General features: G+C 34.0%; 1 pseudogene; it reads left to right on the top strand.

The window, feature by feature from the left end:
- Positions 1-3,731: 3,731 nt before the first annotated feature.
- LOC110106164 overlaps positions 3,732-6,135 on the top strand; it is a 4,513-nt pseudogene continuing 2,109 nt past the window's right edge.

Here is a 6,135-nt window from a genome sequence, read left to right as displayed (position 1 = left end):
CTAATGCATGCAAATAAGTGACTATCTAAGTAAAATGTGTGCATATGTCAGATATAGATTTATTTGATTTCATATGAAATAGTTCATAATTACGTAACAAAATATTAAATCTAGATTATTTTACTTTGTTAGTTCCTTCATATATTATACAAAGTCAGTCCCAAATTTCTTTTTCACTTTTACAAGTAGAACATGCATGTAATCTTTTAATTTAAGTGCACAAAAGAAATTATTCAAATATTTTGCATTTAATTGCGCTAAGTCTCATTCTTCTACAGTATAATTAGCAAAGGGTGTTTCAGTTCTAATGCTGTCTACAGGTTTAGTTGGCTTAATTTACCTATCCTAAACTAAAATCTATATATGATAGTCAAGCAATTGAAGAAAAATAGACATACGTGTTTTTTAAAAATCGAAAGGGATATTATCAAATAATGAAAGTCAAGTGATCGAATATCCTTCAGGTGTGTTATAGTTTTCTAAAGTAGCCATAATTATTTTCAAAAAGTAATCTAAACTTTAAGTTTTGAAATCTTGCTCTTATACCACTTGCAAAGTTTATATAGGTTATTAAACCTATGCAAATTTCCCAAGGCTAACTATGAGGTGGGGTGAATTGGTATTTAAGAAAGTTATTCTCTTGGTAATTAATGAAAATTAATTTTGTTAAATTTTATTGAAAATAATATTCCAATCACAAAAATGCAAAATGCTAAAAATAAAAGTGTGAAAATAAAAATGAACACAAAGATTTATAGTGGTTCGGTCCAATAAGACCTACGTCCACACCCTGAAGACTCACTCTTTAGGTATTACACTATTACCAAAGTGACACTTCTTTTGCTCTCACATCAAGGTAGAGAAGCCTTTACAATTTTCCTCTCTTCCACCAATCCCTAGTGCAGTAGAGAACCTTCTTTCTTTCACAGCCTCCAAGTGTCAGTAGAGAACCGTTATCCTTTCACACCCTCCAAGTGTTGGCAGAAAACTGTTGTCCCTTCACACCCTCCAAGTATTGGTACAGTACCAAATCATCTTCAAAGATCCTCTCTCGAGCAACTTGAAAGAAGAAAGGGAGAGAAGTAACAAAAATACACAAGAAATTCTTACCTTTGAGTAACCCTATGAGCCCTTCACACTCCACTTGCAAGAACTTTCTCTCAAATAGTCTCCCGAAATACTCTTTCACTTGCTCTCAAGGAAATCATAAAGAATAGATTCATCAAAGTCAATTTATATAGACTTTTTATATGAAAGACATGAAAAACCAACTAAAAATTTGAAAATTATCATTTTGAGCGTGTACGATCATAATTCATAATATGAACAGTTCAAAAATTGCTACATACGAACCTGTATTAAATATTTTTGTATGTGATAATCATCCAGTATAAACCATGTTTGTACTGTTCGAACTGTTAAGAAAATTTATCTGGTTCGTCGGGAAGAAAAGATAACCCACATTTTCGTAATCTGAACATCGTCTGTATGAACAAGGTATCATATAGTATGATCAATTCAGAAAAATTTTGGGTTCATCAGGATGAAAAGGTTCCACACATTTTCATACTCTAGATGTTATATGTACGAACATGGCATCATACAATACAATCAGTTCAGAAAAATTTGGCTTTTGTCAAGACGAAAAGGGACCCATTCTTTTCATACTCTAGATATCATCTATACGAAGGTCACTTCATAAAGTATGATCAATTCTAAGAAATTTAGAGATCGTTGGGATGAACAAGGATGTATCTATTTGGTACTCTAGATGGCATCTACACGAAGAACTCTTTATACACTATGATTAGTATGTAAAAAAATTTTCTTTCCATAATTTGTTTAATTGCTCATAGGAGGAAATACCTGAACAAATCATCCCGTACAAAATGAAATTGTACAGTATGATTAGTTTTAAAAAATTATAAATTTTTAACACTCCCCAAGTGTGTGTGTGCATAATTACTCAATTAAATTAAAAAATATTTACTCTACTTATAATTATCCCTAATCTAATCTTATTTAAAGTCTTCAACAATCTGTAATATGATTTCCCTGAAATGTTAGCATACACAAATAATAAAAGTAATACATCTAAAATATGTTATGAGAAATATTAATTAAAATAATAATATTTGGAATTATCAAAATTATACATATTGTAATAATCTCAACAAACAAAAAATTAAGTTGCAACAATCTCAATAGGCTCCTTGAAGGCTGCAATTAAGACTTGACTAGGCATTGAAGGACCCTCGATAATGATTTCAATTTCACCAACTATTTGATGATTATTCGATGATTGCCTTTGTTGTTAATTTTTCCCACTAATAGAACCAGCTTTATCTCAAGCAGGTGGGTTTTGGATAAATTGTCAAAGATAGTCTCTCAATTTCATCCTTGAGTTGTCTGCAAGCTACAGTAGTGTGTCTATGACTATGGTGGAAGTGGAAGTATTGCTCATGATTTCTAACATTGGGATTCAAAGGATGTGACCATTTTATATTTTTCTAATCACGGATGGCCATCAATATAATTGCTCAAGATACATTAAGTGGAGTGTACTCCTTTTCTTGGTGAGGCTCTCATCATGGTTGCGAGGGTTGTAGGAATTGATGCTCAATAATTTGAATCTTGTCTAAATGTTGTGTTAAAAGATGGCTTTAGTTAGGGGTGATGACTCCTAGAAGTTCCACTAACAAAGATATTATATTATACCTCCTATGGGGAACTCTTCTCAGACTAATCTTTATATTTCTTGTCGTAGGGCATTATGAGGGAGTTCAATAATGTACTATCAAGATATATCCTTGGGGATGTTGGAAAGAATTTGAGGGTGGAAACCTACACATAAAGGATGGGTAGAGCTTGTTATGTCAGCAAGCGCATTGTATTGATGTGTTGGAGGATGCATCCTTGGAAAAGTAAGGAAAATCTCGAAATGAAGATTTTAAATTGAATATTTTTTATCCTTGGTTGATCTCGAGGGAGAAGATTCTCTTCTTGTGGTGCTAGTTCCAGTTCCCTAGTCTCTTGCAGGAGTTGATGGATCTCATTCTGAGATTCCTCCACCTTTCTAATATGATCTTTTAGGGAAGGTCCTGATGTCCCTTCACTGTAAGGTTTTGCCTACTAGGTTGAAATGAGGTAAATGCCTGACATCCATGGTTCATGGAATGATTTATAGTTTTGTGTGATTTAGAGCGGGAGGCTGCCAAGAATTGATTCCTATGCCTATTATCCAACAAAGTGGTTCTTAGGATAGTAGGAATATGGTTTCTCACAAACGATGCCAAGTTGTTGCATTCTAGAATATACACAATGATAGAGTTAGAATACGACATCTTATCATTGCATGGATATCTAGCTCACAAACAGATCTCTGACATCAGGTGGGGGTCTGGAAAAACTCTAGCACGAGGTGGTGGTCCAGCAAACTCCGGGCATCAGGTAGTGGTCTAGCAGAACATCGGGTGTCAGGAGGTGGTCAGCCAGAACTTTGGGTATCAGGTGGAGGTCTGATGGAACTTTGGCATCAGGTGGTGCTCCAGTGAAATTCTGGGTATCAGTTGGTGATCTTAAAAAACTGCAAGCATCAGTTAGTGGGCTAGTGAAGCTTTGTTAGTGGTCGAGGAGGCAAGAGAGCAATCTCTGTTCTCTCTTTTGTTTCCTAAGGCTTAGAGGGGTCCCTTTTCAAGAGGAAGGAGTGGTCTATTTATAAATTTCCTAGAATGACATGCCTCGTAAATAGGAGGAAGATCATGGGTAAATAAGGAGTGGTTTAAAAAGAAGACCGATATTGAATCCCTTGATCCACTACACAAAAAATGTCATTTTTTGGTGGCCATTATCGTTAGAAAAATGGCCAAAATCCATCATAAAATAGCATTTCTGGCGGATTTCTGGCAGAAATGATTTCGATGATATAACATGCATCGGAAAAGGCGTTTTGGTGCAAAATAATTCGCCAAAAACATTTTTGGCTTATTTCTAATAGATTTTTTGCTAAAAAAAAATTCCAACAGATTTTTTTTGTGCTAGAAGGTTAAAAAAATAAAAAATAATAAAAATAAATCCAAATCAATTCAACCCAACTAGATTGCCTAGCCAGCCCACTACTCCCACATTTTGCTCCATCCTAGCCAAACCGTCCATATAGGGCCTGCCCGTGCGGATTGCCATCTCAACCGCGCCCACATAAGCCCCGCCCATACGGATCACCAGCCTAGCCACCCAAACTGAGCCCGCCCGCACAAAATGTTTTTGGCGGGGTTCGAACCCCACCCCCTCCATGTGCACAAGCCTTTTGCGCCTTCTACCTTCTAACCATGAAACAAACACTACAACAAAATCACAAAATACTGATGGCCTTTTTTGTTAAAAATTGATCATTTTCCGACACTTTTAGAATTTACCGGCAGTTTTTAGGCGGTAAAAAATTATGGTGGGGTTGACCCGAACCCGAAATTTTCGAGTCGGGTCCGGATCGAATTTTCGTGTCGTGTCAAATATTGACAGCCCTAGTAGACAGAAACACCAAGCCCATCAGATTCCTAACAACCTATGATAAGACAAAAGAATTGTCTACTTCCATACATACAGCAATTTTCGACAAGGACAGTGTACGAGAAGCCATAATTCATAAAGCAATTTCCTTACAGCTAATCTATTATATGTAAAAAAGTTGGTTTATCAAATAGCGTAAAATTCCAGATCATGTCGATAAGATTAACATATTTCTAATGCAATTTTTATATGTTTTATAGTCCTTACACTTAAATAAGTGGCACATAAATACATAGTATTAGTTTACTACAAGAAAAATGTCATTTTATGATGATAATTTTAGCCGGAAAATAGTAAAAATCTGTCTGAAATTAGAATTTCTGGTAGAAATATTTATGCCAGTAAAACGCGAGTCGAAAAATTACTACTATCGTAAACCAGTCCGTAAGAAAAAGAGTTTAATTACCACTCTCAATTAACGTCTAATGGAAATATCTTAGTTTTTTTTTTCTTTTAATTTTGAACAAGAATTTAATCACCACTCTTAATTTGCCACCATTATTGTTCTCTACTATAGGTGAATGTAGCCGAAAATGATCTTTTCCATCATTGCTTGTCACCCACTATCACTCGCTACCTTCAGCGCCACATTAATTATGACTGGCATTTACACTGAGGCCCGCACCACCGCCATAAAAATAAAAATATGTTTTTTAAGATAACTAACTTATTTTATTTGAAATTATAATATAAAAGATAAAATCATAAATAATAATAATAATAATTGAGCATCACTCGATCTCATGCTATTATAAATTGTGAGCACTATCAGTGCATTTAGCCATCAAAATCTTCTCTAAGCATCTTTTCCTTTCTAACTGGAGAGACTTTAATGGAGGCTCTTCCTCTACCTTAGAAAAATGCTCGCCAATCTGCTGATTTCCACCCAACTTTTTGGGGAGATTATTTCGTCCACTATTCACTATTAGAATCAAACATGAGTCTGGTAATTATTAATATTTATCCTCTTCAAAGAAGGATATGTTATTCTCATCATCAAAAGTCATTTACAGCTATTATAAAATTGTTGTCATGAGTAGGAAATCTATAGTTAAGGAGTAATTTGGGTTTGCTTTTATTTTTTTAATTTAATTGATTATATTTTGATGTTAAATAAAATAAATTTTACATCTTAGAAATATTTTATTTTAAATTTATTGAAAAATAAATATGTTAGTTTATACAATAGTGGTGATGGTCGTTGTAATAACCAGTTATTTAAAAAAAAATTCAAAATAATATGATTATTTTTAAAATAAAAATAAAACATTTAAAAATTAACAGTGTGTTTAGGATCATTTTATTTTTTTTATTTTTAAAAGACATATTTGTGTAGTATAAAAATTAACATAGTGTGCAAATTATAGAGGAATTAAGTTCATATATATATCAGATTTTGGATTACTAGTTCAACCCAAAAAAACCCTAGCCGTCTCTGGCGATTTGGAGGCGATTTTCTGGCCGCGGTGGTTTGGCTTCATCGTCTTCGCTCTGTTCTTCCAGCTAACCTTTGGTTCTCCTTCGCTTAGTTTGTAATCTCGTTCTTTTCCCTGCTCTTTCGCTTTCGGT

Source organism: Dendrobium catenatum, unplaced genomic scaffold (assembly GCF_001605985.2).
Source record: "Dendrobium catenatum unplaced genomic scaffold, ASM160598v2 fragScaff_scaffold_758, whole genome shotgun sequence".
Classification (NCBI taxonomy): domain Eukaryota; kingdom Viridiplantae; phylum Streptophyta; class Magnoliopsida; order Asparagales; family Orchidaceae; genus Dendrobium; species Dendrobium catenatum.
The sequence above is the reverse complement of the archived record's forward strand: the minus strand, read 5'-3'. Positions and strand labels throughout refer to the sequence as shown.